This window comes from Vicugna pacos, chromosome 11, assembly GCF_048564905.1.
Source record: "Vicugna pacos chromosome 11, VicPac4, whole genome shotgun sequence".
NCBI classification, from domain to species: Eukaryota; Metazoa; Chordata; class Mammalia; order Artiodactyla; family Camelidae; genus Vicugna; species Vicugna pacos.
Window position 1 is genome coordinate 98,114,952 of NC_132997.1, and position 17,752 is coordinate 98,132,703.

At 49.5% G+C, this 17,752-nt stretch overlaps 1 protein-coding gene across 5 annotated transcripts in view; it reads left to right on the forward strand.

Moving 5' to 3' along the window:
• PTPRE (protein tyrosine phosphatase receptor type E) overlaps positions 1-17,752 on the forward strand; it is a 149,200-nt gene that overhangs the window by 51,483 nt on the left and 79,965 nt on the right. The window contains exon 2 of one of the 5 annotated variants that reach the window (XM_072972113.1): positions 7,539-7,561. The exons of the other annotated variants lie outside the window; for them this stretch is intronic. The gene's annotated coding sequence lies outside the window, so the exon portion shown is untranslated. The remainder of the gene's footprint in view (positions 1-7,538; positions 7,562-17,752) is intronic. 5 annotated transcript variants of the gene reach the window in all.

A 17,752-nucleotide genomic window follows, 5' to 3' on the forward strand; every position in this document is an offset into this window, starting at 1 on the left:
TCGGGCACTCATCAAGCCTGTCCTGAGTACCTTTCACAGTCTGAGCCCAGTGGGAGGAGTGAAACGGGCCTTGGTCTCAAGGAATGCCCCCCTGCAGCCTCATCCACCTTGCCTGAGCTAGGAGCAGCAGTGTCAGGTAAAGCGTGATCAAGGCTCTGGCACAGGCGAGTAAGATCCTACAGGGCATGCAGTCCGGGCAGTTGTCTGGTGAGGTCTCACTCCCACCCTGAGCAGACCCTCTAGCCCACCTTCCCCCCTGTTTCACTCAGTTGGTGGAGACGTTTAGGTGTGTTCAGGGCATGTCACTGGGACCCCTGTATACTCTACCAGTGCCGTGTTACATATGCCTGGCCCCTCACGCCAACCTCGAGGGTAACTCAATTTGAGAGAATCACCTGAAAGGTGAGACTGGTCCTCAGACACTTTAGGGCAGCAGGGAGTTTAGAGCCACATTATCTGCGGTCTCCTTCAGAGCGCCATGAAATTCACCCAAGGGCTCGGGACACCTCCCTCAGGCGGGCACAGTCCTCGGCAGACGGGCTGTTTCTCCTGAGTTTACAAGCGACAATATGGCTCTGTGGACACATCCTAAAGTCACGTCTCCAGCGCGTGAGTAGGCTGAAACAGGCTGAGAGACCAACCGTGCTTTCTGATTTTTATATTAATTTTTATATTAATTATAGTTTTATATTAATTTTTGGTTTTTCGGTTTGATTTTAATAACAGCTTTATTGATATATGAATCACATGTCACACCATTCACCTCTTTAACGTGTACCGTTCTGTGTTTTTGTAGTATGCTTTTAATGTTGTGTATCCATTCCCACAATCAATTTTAGAACGTTTCCACCACCCAAAGTGAGTCTCTCCTCAGTCCCGCTATGGATCCCCCCCAGCAAGGTTTTTGCGCCTTGGCCCTGACCTGATATTTGAAAATGGATTAGGCCTTTTGTACTTTGTGTAGGTTGTAGGACAACTGTCAGTGTGAATAGAATAAAACAAACGCATGTAAATTTTTTAAAATTACTTCGTGCCTGCAGATTTGCCTGTTCTGAACATTTCGTGTAAGTGGAACCTGGTCTTTGTGACTGGCTTCTTTTACTTAGCGTCATGTTTTCAAGGTCCATTCCTGTTTCAGCGTGTCAGAAGTTTATTCCTTTATCTTGCCTAATAATAGTCCATCATATGGGTATACTATCTTTTATTTGTTTATTCATTAGTTGATAGACATTTGGGTTGTTTCCACTTTTGGCGGTTATAAATAATGCAAGTTTTTGCGTGGACTTGTGTTTTCATTTCTCTTGGGTTTATACCTACAAGTGGAACCGTTAGGTCACGTGATAACTGTGCCCTGAAACTTTTTCATGCTGTTTTCCAAAGTGGCTCTGTTATTTTATAATCCCACTAGCGGTTTACAAGGGTCAGGTTGTGTGCTTTGAAAGGTAAAATCTCAATGAGCAGGGAGACCATCACGTTCCAGCGCCAGGCGTCCAAGCCCCTTTGAGGGTCTTTCGAAGGTTCTAGCCCAGGGCTACAGCGCTCGTCCCTCTTCTCTGTTTCAGGCCCCATCCCCTGCTGACCCTAAAGTCTCGGGGGGAGTCCGGGGTCTTTTCCAGTCTAAAGGAAAGGCTGTGAGTTGAGTGTGTTAAGAAACATGGGTGAGGGGTCCTGGTTTCTGGTGGATGAGCACTTCGTTCTCCTGCACAGAGCAGCCCCTGGTGGCGAATTCTGCCCGTGGGCTTTGCTACAGCGTGTGGGACCGCCCCGTGCACACAGCAGAACTTGGGCCCCTGACAGGGGCTCAGGGAGCGTTTTGTGAGTGACGTACTAGAGGTTATGTGCTCGTCCTTGGAGGGCTCCAAAGTCTGTCTTCTCCCCCAAATCTGCGCTGTTGCTTAGAGCAGCTCTGAGGGTGGAGCAAACACTGCTGGTGCTCAGAGCCCCCCGGCCCACCCAGAGGCCCCCTGCAGACAGTCCTGGTAGGTGGTGGCTGCCTCCTGTCTCTCCCCGCCCGAGGGCCATCTCTGGTCACAGAGGGTATGTAGTCTGCAGCTGGCCCAGCCAGAACTTCTGGGGACCCTAGGAGCAACTCAACCAACGAGGGCTGGGCCATTAAGTGTTAATTTGTATTTCAGTCCTTTCATTCCGGGTGGCACTTACCAGCACAGAAGCTGTAGTGGAGAGAAAGTACAACTATCAAATTAATCTACTGATTTTATTGTTCTGCAAACTGGAAAGCGATGCTGACATTGGATGTTTTTAGTTGAAAGTCCTGGCCACACGTGAGAAGCCTGGGTGCCCATCCTACAGACCAGGTCCGGGTCTGCAGGGGCAGAGCAGACAATGGCCAGCACTGTGCTGGGACATGGCTGAGCCTGCCTCGGTTTACTGCAGTCTGGTGGGATGTCACAGGGGACAAGAGCCAGCACCCAGGAAGCAAGAGGGCTGGGGCCAGGGTTCAGGGTGGGACCCTGTCTCGTGAGAAGAGTGTGCAAAGTGAAGCAGGCTTGGTCCCAGGTGTGTAACTAAAAACAGGGGTCAGGGAGGAGAGGGCCCACAGATGACCCCAGAAGGAGGGGCGGACCTCCAAGGTGGTGGCCCGATCGAAGCGGCATCACCTGCTGACGAGCCAGAGGGCTCCGTCCCTCTGGGGCTGGGAGAGGAGCCCTGCACCTCGGAAGAGAACACAGAGAATCCAAGTCCTGTGTTCCTAAATTCCACAGCGATAATGGCACAGACAGACACAGAGAGTGCAAACCAGCAGCCATTTGTACTTGCAAAAGTGGAGTCGTTAGCCTGAGAATTTGCATAGTTTCCTAATCCAAAGAGGGGACCCCCCCCAACTGTGGGGTAATTAGGGAGGTGCGGTGCTTCAGAAACAGTCTCGAGAAGCAGGCAGTGATGCACCTGGATCTTCTGAGCAGCTGCCCATGAATAATTCTTACAAGTTGCCAAATATTAGAAGTCCAGCTGGCTGGCCACAGGTTGACAGAACAAGTGTCTGAGAAAACGGATCTTTTTTTGCCTTGGGAACACCGTTTTGAGGCTCCCCCACTGGCGCTTTCTGGCGGTGGGCAGAGGAAGATTCTACCAAACTCCTCATCATTCAGGGAGGCTTCCTGCCCCAGCAGCATCTTCCAGCCTTTCTTTTGTGCATTAGAAAATACAGAAATTAACAGTTTTGCTGACGCCCGGAAGGTAAACAAGGAGGCCGAGAGACTTGGCAGAGTCCGAGATCAGGGAGGGAGCGAAGCCCGGTGACTCAGAGGCGTCCTGCGCCCTCCCCCCGGCCTGAATCAGCGCCGGGAAGCAGAGCGAACTTGCTCCTGGACAGGATGCTGAGGGCTCGTCCGTGTCCCCTGCCTCTGGGGTGTGTGGCGGGGTCTCCCGCCGGGAGCGGTTTTCCTGCTCTTCAGCCCCACCCGCACTCCCCGTCCTAGTCATGCTTGGGGGTCACTGGGACTGAGAGTGAACGACGCTTCCTCTGTTCCAAGTGCTCTGACTGGTGGGCTTGGAGAAGTCGATGTCTCGGGGAGCGCGGGAGCCCCAGAGAATGCTGCGGGGGTGCAGGGGCTTCGCTCTGGGCTCTGCTCGCTGCTGGCGAGGCCAATCGAGGCCAGAGCCCATGGGGTCTGATCGCCTGTGTCAGGTCCTTATGTGTGTGCCCTTGCTTCATAAAATTGTAACCCATCATTAAAAGTTCACATTTTCTGATACAAATGAACTTATTTATAAAACAGAAGCAGACTCACAGACATAGAAAACAAATTTATGGTTACCAAAGGGGAAAGATAGGATAAATTAGGAGTTTGGGATTGACATACACACACCATATATATGATAGACAGACAACAAGGTCCTACTGTGCAGCGCAGCCTTCAACATGCTGTAATAACCTGTAATGGGAAAGAATGTACACGTGTGACTGAATCACTGTGACGTACACCCTAAGCTAACACAACGCTGTGAATCAACTGTATTTCAGTAAAAAGTTCACAGCATAGATATCCTGTACATGTAGAAATACATAGATAAATATTTAAAAATAAAGTGCCAACGTGCATCCAAGAATTGTTTAAATGCCGCTGCCCATTTAAAAGGAAAGCTTGTGGGTACGCCCGCAGGGACATGCATTCCACCCACGAGATGCTGAAAAAGCTTCAGGCCCGGGGTGTGTATGGAGGCCATTTTACTTTTGTCTGAGCTTGGAAAGATTGCTCCCCTCTGTCCATCTCCGAGCTTGGCAAGTGAGAATCATTTCAATTTCTCCCTTAAGCAGAACGGTCCCGGCGGATGGATTCCAAATGGTACAGTTTTCTTTTCTTCTTTGGAGGTTTGGATGCACAGTAGCGTCCCTGGGTCTCTCTGTATCTTGTGAGCGATCAGGACCAAACCCTGAAGCCCGGCGGCTTCCTGTGGGAGGGCCCGCCCCGCCCCCCCGGGTGGACTTCCCCTGTTCTTGGCCTTGCACGGCCCGTTCCCATGGTCCAGCTGGGCTTCCTCCCGCCCCTGCTGCCTGGAAGCAGCTGCCCTCGTGTGCCCTGGGGACGGACCTCTGAACTTCTGTGCTCAGGAGGCCCGGGCTTCTGTAAGCCAGAGGGCCAGCGCTGCTCCCATGGAACTGACATGGCCAGCCTGGGCCCTTCCAGATCTTTCTGGCACACAGACCCCAGTGGGGCTCCTTCTAGACAGGGAAGAGACTTTAATGGGCCCTCCTGCTGGCAGGCGGTGCCCCAGATGCGAGGAATGTAAAGGAAAGGGAGACAGTCCCTGGAAGAATTTCAGCTTGTTGGGATGGAGACAAGAAAGAAAAACAGACAAACAAACAAAAATAAACCGCAGTGAAGGTTGGGTCCCCCTGTGCGGCCTGGCCAAGAGTGATCTCCGCAGCCCTGGGTTAGCATCCTGCTTCCTTGCTCTGCGTGACTTGGGTCAAGGAGCTCACCGAGCCTCAGTCTTCTGATCCTTAAAATGGGACTTGCCGCATAGGATTGGCTGTAGGCAATGGGAGAGACACCATAAGGGGCCGCCAAAGCCTGGACAAGCCTAATCAATCGGTAGCATCTCTCCTTTCCTTTTTGGAGGATGGTGCTGTACCAGGAACCTTCCCAGCGGTGACATCACCCTGCTCCAGCTCCTCCCTGACACCCTCTCCCATGAGGAGTGGATCTGTCCACAGGGACCGGGGTCCCCTCCCCCCCACTTTTTAATGTGCTTATTTTACCTTTTCAAACGTTTTGCTCAACATCACAGCAGCCATGTGCATGAGGGCCCCGGGCTAATGGACGTGTTCACAGGATACAGGCTGCCTTTAGAGGTTATTCTGGCGGCTTGGTTTTTGCTAATTCTGTTCTTCAGAGAAACTGATGCTTGTGGTTTCATGCTAACATCTGTGAGCCTCAAGCCAGTATAGTATGTGATCTATTTGTAGTGCCCACTGTTTCATGTATTTTTGCTTTGTTTAAAAAAAATTACTTTAAAGTTTAACTCAAAATTATTAATTGGGTTCCTTTGGGGTTTAGTCCATCACACTGACTCGTGTGTTTAGCCGCCCTCTGACGGTGTGCCCAGCTGCTTCTGCACTTGACTGGTTTTTTGCCTTGTGGTTTTTAGAGTGACTTGACTCAAGGCGGCAGCCCTGCTTCTGCACAGGATATGCTTCTGCACATCACTGGGTTTTGTTTTACATTAAAATGACTCAGTATTGTGATGGAAGACGGTGTTGAGTTTCTGGGATTCCTCCTGAAACATGAAGGGTTCCTTGCACTTCTGGCTTCTGCCCCTGCCTGGCCCTGGGTAAACACCACAAGTAACTCTTTCCAGCATCTTCCCAAATTCTTTTGGGGCATTAGAAGGAGTGGACTCTTGTAATAAGTTATTTCTACAAAAAAGCAGTCCCCCAAACCACTGATGACCCCCCTCACCTCAGTGCCCCCCTCACCTTCCCGCCACCTGCTTTGTGTTCCATTGGGCTCCTCTGTCTTCTGGGAACTCTGTCTTTATACACCACTTGACAGATCGGTCCCTGTTGCTTTTTTGTACATTCTGTAGAGTTTTCTATGTTCATAGTCATGTCATCTGAGCATAAAGTCTGATTTTTTTCTTTCCAATTTCTATGTATTTATTTTTCTTGTCTTATTGCATTGACTATGGCTTCCAGCACAGTGTCAAATGTGAGTGGTGAGAGCGGGTACACTTGCCTTTGTCCCAGTATTAGGGGAAAAGCTTTCAGCCTTCCATCATTAAGAATAATGTGAGCTGTAGACTTGCCCAAGTAGATTTAAGATCTGTCAGTATTAGAACCATTTCTTCAGCTTTGGCTTCAAACCTACTTCACAGGCAACTTTTTCATTAGTGCAAAAACTTGTTATAATTGTGCTCTGTAGAGTATAGCTTTTGGTTTAACATATCTAGCCTGGCCATGACCTAGATAAGTAGTCTGTTTTGGTGGAAAATGCCACATACTGCATTAGCTATAAATATAAAAAATAGTGATGCTCAAAACATGAGTCCACCATCCAGCAGCAGGGGTACACGATGGCCACAGGGCATGGTCTCCAGCCACAAGGAGATGCAAGCTCCGAGCCCTGGCGTGAGGCTGCCTTGCTGGCCACTCTCACAAGAACAAGGGGGTCATGTCAGTCCTCCAAGGAGAATGGATAAACAAAGGTGGTCTCCGCATATGACGGAACAGTGTCCACTCACTGGAAGGCACGAGTGCTGGTACAGGCCACCGCGTGGGTGAACCTCAGAAACACACCAAGTGAAAGCAGCTGGTCTCTGACGGTCACGTGCTATAGGATCCCGTTTAGATGGAATTTCCAGAATAGGCACATCCATATGAGAAGGTAGATTAGTGGTTGCCAGGGACCGCTGGGTGGGGACAGGATGGGCTGGGGGAGTAACGAGCAAATGGGCTTTCTTTGGGGATGATGAAAATGTCCTACAATTAAATCATAAGGAAGGTCTCGAAGTCTGTGATTATGTGAAAAACCATTGAATTGTATACTTTAAACAGGTGGACTTTGTGGTATATAAATTGTATCTCACTGAAGCTGTTAAAAACAAAAAAAAGCATGAGCGCTAAATTAATGCAGAATGAGCAATCTGGATAATGATTAAGCTGGAAAACTGGGGTGAAGAGGGTGTGTCCTATGGAGGTTTTAAGAGGGTATCTCTGGGGAAATGGGTGGAGGGACAACTTCAGAGGGAGGGGACGTTGTAGGTCACAGAGCAGCAGCTGACAGATGGAGCACCTTGGGTGCTACAGGCCAACACCTCAGATCCAGGGCAGCCACCAGGCTCCACCATCAACACACAGCCAGAGCCTAGAGGAGCGTTTGGGGCAGGACGCCTTTAAAAGCTGATGGTTGAGGCAAAAAGAAGTTATTATCCAGACAAAAAGGCCTCAAGAAGACCCCAAGCCATGAAGCAAAAATGGGCACATTCCACTCGTGCTATAGAAAAAGCAGTGACTAAAACTTGCAACACCTGTTGCCCGGAAAAGTGACCCTGTCTTTTTTCTTTTTCTCTTTCAGACTATAGCCTTCGTTTTCCCTTGGTGAGTACAAACCTTCTTGAAAAATTACCTCTGATGTGTAGTTAACTAGCGAAAAAACTGTGTGGGCTTTCATTGTTAGAGACATCATCTCCTAGAGGAACAAGGCCACGTGGTCAGTGTGCTGCGTATGTGAATTTGAAGCCGTAACTTGCTCGAACAGGCTCATGTCACGCTTTCTGTGACATCTTCTTCTTCTTTTTTTTTTTTGCGTTTAGAATCAGGTTCAGCTGCTCGGTCTCCTGAAACACGTTGTTGAGGACACAGACTCCACATGCTTTCCTCTCACTGACTTGTCCTGACTTTTGAAAGGGCCTTGCCTCATCTCAGTCGCACGCTCGGGGACTATTAGGGAGTGCGGTGGCACATAATTGCATTGATGGTAATTGCTCCTTAAATGGATCTGCTGTGGGGAAAACTGCTGAAAAGGAGCTTTTCTGGATTGCACACTTAGTGAGGAAAAAAAAACTGTTGGCATCACGTAATTTTTGCCTTTTGAGGCAACATTCCCCGGCCTCCATGTCCTAGGACTTAGGAAGAGAAACACCATCCCCGTTTTTGTGTTAGACTCGACTTAAGGCTGTCAAGCCTCCTAAGGAACCTGCGGGAAGGCCTCCAAGAGCTTCTGGCGTGGGTGCAGCCTGCGGCCGGGGAGCACGCGGTCTGCTGGGAGCGGGGGGGGGGGTGCGCCCCTCTGGCGAGGGAACCAGGATGTGGACTGCTAGGAAGTTGTATTTCTCAAATGCATCACTTTGTTTGAAATACCTCGACTCTGTTCATGATTATTCTAAGGCCAATGGGTGGGTTCTTTTGTGCCAGCTGGCCCTTTTAGGGGGTGTGCCTTTTACCGGGGGCATAAATTCTTATGGTCATTCCCGGTGTGATCAAATGCATTCTGGTTATATGGACTGTTTCTCCTTATCTCGAAAATGCTGAATGTAGTCAACTACTTACCCAGACAGAGAGGAAGCCGTCCACATCCTACCGGCTAAACATTCTGCCGTCCGTCGTCTTTATCCCGTCATCATCGGGTGCTGGGATTCTGCGGCACATGCCTTCCTCAGGCAGATCCATGGTGGGATGGCAGAGAAGGGGCATTCGTGGAATAATATTAATGGGATGGAGATGTAATTATAGGAAGTCTGCAATCTCGTATCATCTCAGAATCCTCACTGAGAGGGACTGCTCGTTCACATGGGTTGGAATGGATATTAAATGCTGCTTGTGATCCCAGCGGATGCCGACCATGCTGGGATGAAGTACCCAAGGGCAGGTCCTGCAGACTCATCTCCTCCTGAAATGCAAGGCACGGATTATGATGTGTTGGGAGTCTCTGCCTTCTGCCTTCCCCGGCTCTCGGCTCAGCACCGGCGCCTCCACACCCAGTCGCCGTCCACCTGCTCAAGGACTTCCCGGCCTCTCAGTGAGCTGACCTGCTGCCTGGCCGTGAGTGAGCCTGCGCCCTGGGCTGCCCCAGCTCCCACTCCCGCTGCCTCAAACCAGCCACAGATTCAGAGATTCAGACCCCATCCAAAGGCAACTGAGCATCTATCTAGGAGCTGACCTTTCACCTCTGTATCCGCTGCAGGGCTTGGCAGCCACAGCGACTTTGGGCAGCATCGTCCTCTACCTGGTCCCACTCTTGGCTTCCTTTTCAATAGGAAAGTAGTTGACTTAGGAAGCTGTGAGGCCTTAGACTAAGACGGCTTTGGATTTCGAGACTCTTTCTCTTCGACGTGAGGGAAGCGCGAACTCCCCCGTGGTGGCCACCTTCTGCACGGCCTGTGTCTGGAGTCGTAGGGCATCACAGCAGTCTTTCAGCCTATGGCAACTCCTTTGCTAAGCATTTGAGGCTCATTCCAGAGCTTCAGGAGGTCAGCTAACAGAAAGGAGTTGATTTCTGATTCGTGAGGTTGGAAACTTGCTTTTGAGTCGGTTAGAACCAAATGAATAGCTCATCGTGGGCGGAGCAGGAGAGAGTCGGCACCCTGAGGTCGGAGGCTGTCCCAGGCCACTGTCAACATGCGGCACGCTGGCTCCAGAGCAGGGGTGAGCGCCCCCCCACTCCCAGCCCCCTGAGCTGCCTCTTCTCTCATCTGTCCGTCTCTTCCTAGGGTTACTGTGACATTTAAGTGAGATGACCCAGAGTAAGCGTTTCATAAAACCGTTACTGCTAACGTCACCACAGAAAGTTTAAAGAAGGCACTTCGCTGGGTGGTGGTGTAAATGCCGCCCCTAGACTGCACATCAGAGGCCTCCCTCAGCCCTGCAGTGCCCGATTTCTCACTTCAAAACACACACTCTATATTCATATCTGACTTTAAAAAAAGAAGAGTCAATTTTTCCTCTCTCAAACTGGATTAGGAGGAGTCTTTTTAAGCACAGGCACCCATTCTCAGAGTTTTCTCCTTCTTTTTCCTGTGTTTAAAAATAGATTTGGGAAGTAATACTCTTGCTAGTATCGATCATCAAATATGACGAAGAGTTCCCCAACTGGAGAGTGCTTGCGGCTCGGCGGCTCTCAGCTGCACAGGGTTTAAAAACCAGGTAGAATTTCAGAATTAAGAATATATGGAAGACATGTAATTAAGGTTTAAATATTCCCTCCAGGCTCTTTGAGGTCTTATACTGTTATAAGGGGTATCCACCAGTAAGTGAAGTTAAATGGTTCTGCAGTTGGACTGTTTCACGTTGGTTCGTGGAAATACCACAGGAATACCAGAGAACTAAATGGAAGTGCCAATATTAAGTAACAGTGAATTTAATTTAAAAGTTAACTTAGAATATTCACTCGCTAGCCTGTCCTCCGTCAGGACCTCTGCTTCCTCCTCTGCCAGTTTCGTTCCCTGTTTGCTTTCTCTTACAAGCCACTCTTCTCCCTCGGTGTTGGTTTGCACCACCAGCATGGCAGAGAGGGGGAAAGAAAAGAAGACTCTGCAGGTTTTTACATCAAGAGCAGGGCCCTGACCTTCCAGGGCACCGCAGCTGGGGCCACACGTCCTGCGCTGGTTTTTGAATCTGCTGGGAGAACAGAGAAGCGCGATGCACAGTGAAAACCCAGCTCTTAGTCTGCAAGTTTGGGAACTTTCTGAGAGACTTGATTTCTCTCTCCTTCCTTTGCCATGTTCTTGGGATTTTCTTAGCATCCCTGGATTCTGCAGGTTTCCTATTCAAGCAAAGTGCTACTCTTCCCACAGTGAAGCAGTTACTCTCCCGGAATCTGAAATTAGAAGCTGGCAGCAAGTTGGAAGAATGCTGCCTTTGGATCTGATGGTGACAAACAGATTAATTCCTCATTTATTTCCATTTCCATCTCCATCTTCCCCCAGGAAAGTTTCCGCATTCTTCCAAGAAGTGCTTCCTAAAAGAGTCTGCTCGGTAATCGTTTGTCATAGAGCAGAGGCTCGGCTTCTGAACACTCACAGTTTCCACTGAGAGGGACTGGGAGCACAGCTCTCCTATATAAACTCCTGTCTCGTCGCCGCGCTCCCGGCAGCGCCTGTTCAGAGCTGGAATCCTTCTTCTAGAAATTCTTTTCCAGCTGACAGGAAAACATGGATTCCCGCAGGCCAGGCCGGCTGCCCGGCGTCACCTCAGTGGGACGAGAGGTAAAGGGAAGCTGAGAGGAAAGCCTTTCTTGCTGCTTGGGATTTGTGTCGTGGTTTATATGTGTGTCACAGAGCTCCTCAGGGCTTTAAAAACTAGGTCAAAGAATATGATCAGGAGGCATTCTTTCGATGAAAGCGGGCGAGCCCCTCAGTTAGCTTTGTCCCGCCCTGTGCAGGAAATCTGGGACTTAGGCTTCAGGAAGCCGTTTCAATGCACCGCGGCCCGGCCAGGAGTGCGTGGGGATGGCACCAAGGAGCGGTCCGCTCTGCGGCTGGTGGGTTGTCAGAGGGCCAGGAAGCCCAGTGCGGCTCGCTTGTCGGGAAGACAGTCCCCAGCTATTGTTGGGGCCCTGGGTTCACTGGATGACACATCAAAGTCCCACCCATTTTAAGCTGGATGTTTCCTAGTTTTGTAACCAAAACCGCCCTCTGAATTTCCCTTAGCAGCTAGACTTGTAAAGGGGCACTTGGGTGAAACATGATGCTCTGGGACGGCGGGAAGTACCTGGGCGGCTGGGCAGTGAGCCGGTCTTTCATGGAGCTTGTGTTTGGGTTCACGAGGCGGGGCTGGTGGTCCGTGTCCAGAGTTCTCCCATCCCTGTGGCTGACGTGGTGGGAACAGATGGCATCATCAGCTGCAGATCCGTGCCGACTGCCTGGCCAGTGGCATCACTCACACTTGGGGAAAGAATATAAGACACGTAAAACCTCTGGGTGTGTGACCTACAGAGAGTGTTCTCAGACCCACTGGGCCGCAGAGTCAGGAAAGAGTTCTGCTGCCAAAGAGGAGGACTGTGGACCAGTCCCCACTGGATACAGAAACTCGCCGCCAGCTGCAGTCCCATACACTGGGGGATGTCCCATCCCTGTGTGAATGGAGACATTCAGCAACAGGAGATTCGGGGCATTCGGTTTAAAGTTTGCCAATTTGAAGTGACTTTTTTAAAACTGCTTTTTACAATGCAGAGTTTGGTATAAACTATTTAAAATGTTGGGAACGGAAAGATCCCCGTGGAATTGCTGAACAAGAACGTGTCACATAATGGATTCTCTGAGTTGCTTTTCTCCCTGTTTTGAATAGAAATGAACATAAGCTTAAAACTGAACTGGGATCTGTGTTATTTTATGATGGAGGCTGATGAAATTCTAACCACTTTTTAAAAATATGTTGATGGAATTTAACTGATTTCAAACAATTCTTCCAAGATTGATCTGCTGTAAGGGATGGTGTAGATGTGTGTTCAGGTGATATATAAATTTTTTTCTTTAAATATCATGTTGCTGCTGAGAAATTAATTTTTTTAAATGTCACATGGGGGGAAATTATTCGCAAGAAACAGGACTTGCTCTATTTCCTGTTTTGCCAGATAACGTAACTGCCTTATGCTGAAAACCTAAATTGTGTTTATAATAACCCCCCTGCATGTAGAGCACTTTACAGTTTACAAAGCACGTTCAAATCTGTATCTCCTTTGGGCCTCACAGATACTTGGAGGCAGCCTAGGTGTGCATTCTCATCTCCACCTTAAAGATGAGGAGACACTGGCTCAGGTGGGCGTGGAGAAATGCCCATGGGAAGGGACCCACAGGTCTGCCGTGAGCCCTGAGCTGGGTTCCTCTCAGACCTGAAAGCCAGTTGGCTCTCATTACCACCTCCAAAGGTGGGGTGCAGACCTGCTGAAAAGAAAATAAATAAAAATTTTCCATTATGAAGAGTATGATTTAGCTGTTACAAAAGTACTAGGGCTCGTTACTAAGAACGTATCCTGTGGATTCTGGAAACAGTTTTCTGGTAGATAATTATGTTTTGGAACCATTTTATGACCACTTAAGCTGATGTTGGCCAGCGTTCCAAACTATTTCCGTGTGTTATCTGCTGACCAAATCCAGTCTTCTAATCTCTTCCCACACACTTGCCAGATTTCCTTTCAGGGCGGCCCCTCGTTGGTCCATTCACGGGCCCAGCGTTTATCAGGTGTCTCCGGCAGGCTCATGACTGTGCGCGGTCCTAAAAACGCGGTGGTAGGTCCTAGTTCTGATTTCAGGAAATGATGCCTGTAGGGCCGATATTTGAGTCCTTTCTTTAGCAAGTCTAATTGTGAGTTTTGCTCAGCAGAAGGATGGGACAGAAATAGAGTTCAGTTCTAGAAAGAATGACTTAAGACGTGTCCCTTCATGCCCTGAGTCACACCTTTGTCTAAAAAGTTTAGAGCTGGGTGAGGATTTTTTAAAGATCCCTTCCAGACATAAAGTCCTGGGATTGATGGCAGTGCTTCTCTGGACTTGGAGTGAACAGCAGAGATGCCCCTCAAGTAACCACTGCCAGGCATCATGCGTGTCCGGGGCCAGTCATGTTCATCGCCCCCGTTTCTGGGATGAAATTTGTACATCATGATGTAAATGTTTTACAATCTTCGCTTTGAGAAGGAAGCAGCTGTCTTTGGTGCCTTCTCTTCCCTGCTCACTTACTTGTATTTGCTCCCTGACTGCCTGCAAAAGGAGTGGGAACCTGTAAAGGAGGGTTTTATCCACAGAAAACATTTTTTGAAAGGCAATCTTTTTCTTTCTATGACATTGCTTCCATGCAGGAAGTAAAAGCTGGGAATCATGAGTTTTAATTTTACAACATGAAACAGAAACCTTAGTTAATGAAACAAGAGTCCTTTCTTTACTGTTCTGTGATTCATCCTGGCAAACGGTTCTGGGGCTGTGTGATGGGGTATTTTACCTAAAGAAGTGATTGATGGGGAGGCCGGGGGCTTGATCTTGTCAGATACATGGAAACCCCCAGTGCCGCTCAGCTTCCCTTCTCGTGGGTGTTCTCAGCCAAAGACACGCTGGAAAGTGTGTGTCGCTGAGAAGCTGGCGATCCCGCACGCACACCATGTGAGCAAGATCAAGTTCAGAGGCATCACCATTCCCAGGACCTATTTTTGGCTTCTTTCCAATGTGAACCCAACACCGACAGTCTGTTGTGCTGTTTCCCGTTGTGGGTGGATTTATTTAATTTTTAATGAGTGATTCACTACCCATAGCTGTTTGTTTTCCTCCTGTGGAGCTGCAGATTAAATCATGTTTCCTTTTAAAATTATTTTTGACATAATCTAAGTAATGTGGTACTCAGAGCATCTGAGATGAAGGGACCAAGTAGCATCACTGAGTAAGACCAGGGCCTTTACCCTCCCCCGGCTCTTATGAGATGGCCGTGATGATGTCATCCTGTGGTGGGTGTTCCCACCAGAGGGGACTGAGTCTCATCAAAAACCTAAAAACATTTCTATGATAATGTTTTTCAAAGTTGTGTAAATTTTTTAAACTTTTTTTTTTCATGTTGCAACAAATCCATTCCACTTGGAAAGCCAGGAGGTCGGTTCCCCTAACAGAAAGTAATAGATCAGTGTCCACACAGGGTTTGTTCAGCTTCCTCTCTGGCCCTGCTGTTTGCTCCAAGTGGCCTCTGTCCGCCCAGCTGGGGTCTGGTAACCCCTTCCGGCCCATCACCTGAAGTGACAATAGCTCCGGGGTCGTCTTGGCAGCAGAACTGTTTTGTTCCCGTCTTAGGCTCACTCCTTGCACCTCAACTCTGCTCCTTGAGATGGGTTGGGAGTGAAGACCATTCATCTTTCAGTGACGCACACCCCGGCTGGCAGATCAGGGAGCCTCCAGACACGCAATCCAAGCTCGTGCCCTCCACCCAGCACCAAGGGCGCCTGGTGGGATGTCCCTGGTGCTGCCTGAGGAGATGGGTGTGCACCAAGGTGGAAACATGGACAGCAGAAAAGAGGCGGTAGGAGATGGTAGGAATAAGAGAACAACAACAAAGGAAAAGGGAGTGCGGTAGGGACAGGGGAACAGCTCCGTGAAGTCAGTCTGATTGAACAGCACGACCCGGAAAGAAGCAGAGGGGCCTGGCCTAGGGGTCAGGGGCCCACGTCTGTCCCAGCTGGCTGTATGGCTTTAATCAGGTCACCACCTCCTAAGGGCACTGTCTCCCTGATTGCCCACCTCCGCAAGACTCCAGAATTCTGTTCACCTAAGATGGGAGCCCAGAAGAAATAAAAAAATTCTACTGCAAACTTAATAGCACAAAGGTCATCTGTGTTGGAGATGAGGACACTAGAAAATGCAAGAAGCCGTGACTGGGGGCCATTTCTTTCGGGACGATCTGCTTTTAACTAGCATCAAAGGTCCAGGCTCAGGGCTTCCCCGAGCTGTCTTCCCGCACAGGAGACACCCCTTCTTCAGAGTGGCTGCTCCCAGGCCTGGTGAAGCCCGGGAAATACCGGCCCCTATAAGAGTCAAACTGCAGGCCTGAATCAGGAGCCCCTGCTAATCCATTTGCCGCTGCCTCGCCGTCAGACATCCGCATGCCGCGCCCAACGTCCCTGTACTGCCCCCGACGTCCGGGTACCGCGCCTGACGTACCTGTACCGCCCCCTGACGTCCGGGTACCACACCCGACTCCCAGGTACTGAGCCCGACGTCCGGGTACCGCATCCAGCGTCCAGGTACCGCAGCCAATGTCCAGGTACCGCACCCAACATCCACATAATGTCGTCGGAAATCCAAGTGCCTGATCAGGAAATCAACTGCCATGTCTGGGCGTCTGTAATAATGGTACAAATGGGAGTCTTCATTTTTCACCAGACCGTGGTGAGCCCCCTTTCAGAAATTCACTTAAAAGTTTAAAAAAAAATTAAGTTTTTATTTCAGCCGAGTGAAACGCATTTTATAAAACTGTGTGTGTGTGTGAAAGAGAGAGAGAGAGAGAGAGAGAGAGAGGCACATATCACTGTCCCTGGGAAATCTGAAAACAGTTGAAATTGCCCCTCATGACGGACCCAGTGGACCTGATCGAGGGCGAACAGATGATGGAAGAAAAGGTTCACTGAAACTGAGCCGCCAGATTCTGAGAAAGACAGCGGCCGTGTCAGGGGCGCGTCGGCCGTCCTGGCGGTACTCCCCAGGTTTAAGTCCACAGGAAGGGCTTTCTGAAAGGGTATATTGAAAAGAGGATTAAATACTAATCTCGGGGAATGAAGAGTCAAATTCAGAGAATGATCTGTTGTAGGGCAATCTGTTCAGCTATAGGAAATGCATACTTTAAAAAAAAAAAACTCCTGTTTTCTACTTTTTCCTGTGATTTATGTAATGGGTGGCACATCACGGGAAACTACTGCTTGGTTGGATCCATGCAGAGGGACAGATGACGATCGATTTGGCTCTCCCTGCTGACTGTGACATGTGGGGATGGGTCAGCTCCTGGAGGACAGTGGATGTCCTAATTTGAATCTGCAGCAGTGGCCTGGCACCTCGCGGGGATCATGTACAGTTGACGAATGAGTAAATGAATGAATGGACTGGCGTGGAGACAGAGGGGAGACTAGACTGTCAGCAGAAAGAAAACTCCATTTTGCCTGCTCCACGGTGCCTGGGGCAGCACTTAGCAAGACCAGGGCCAGCTGCACAAGATGCTCTGTTGCTTGTTAAAAAAAAAAAAAACAGGAAAAAAATGCTTTCTGTTTTCTTCTGTGGTCTCTCTCCAGAACTGCCAGAGTGTTTTATCCCCTCCATTTAATGTCATGCTTCTTGGGGGATGGGGACAAGGACTCGCTCAGGCAGTGCAGACTCTTCGAGGTGCCCAGCACCTGCCCTGTGACTTGGCAGGGAGGGTGCACGTATCAGGGGTCAGGAAGTGGCTCTTCAAGAACCCGTCCTGGGAAGGTATCAGAAGGAGCGAGCCGAGGCCCCAAGCCTCCGGTACAATGCAGAATTGTCCCATCAGAAGTCACTTGCCAAACACAGATTCAGAGATAAAATTCTTACAAATTTCAAGACAGTGGCTGCAGCGTGAAGCCCCAGGCGCTGAGCCCCTGAGGCTCTGGTCTCACGCCTGAAGCGGCCCTGGCATGAGACATTATGGTCAGAGCACTGGAATGTTCTTCTGTGGTGTTTTGCATTAAGAGGTTTTTTTCCCCCTGGGTAGACAAGCCATCTTCAGTTAGACCTTTCATTCTCCCTTTTTCCATCATTAGTTTCTGGGAAGGTCTTCCCTCCCAACCCCCATCCCAGCCCCTCTATCTGACTCCCAGTCCCAGATGACTTTCTGCCCCCTGTTTCATTTTTTTTTTATATTGTCATGGAAACACTTGTTTGGAACAGTTGCATTTGTCCTCTCTCCCCTACTGGAATGTAGTCCCGTGTGGACAGGGACCTTGTCCCTCTGTCCCCGCACACCCCAGGTGCTGACACATGAGTGAGTGACTGTGATGTAATCCTCCTTACACTGCTTTACCCCCTTTTTGGAGCAAGAGGAGTATAAATAAATGAAGGCAATTGATGCCCCAAGAGTCTCAGTAATCCCCTGTGACTGCCTCTGGCCAGCACCAGAGTGGCTTCAGTGATTTCTTCCACAGATGAGGCCAAGTTGGTTTTGTTCTGTGTTGTGACCATATGTCAGCAAATGTCAGGTGGGCATGCTGGTAATTCTGGCCCAATTTCTGCCTGAATCCAAGGGAGAGCAGTGTTCCAGTTCTGCACTGGTCCCCAAGCTGGCCAGAGCTCTGCGTTTCAGCTCCATTTGGGT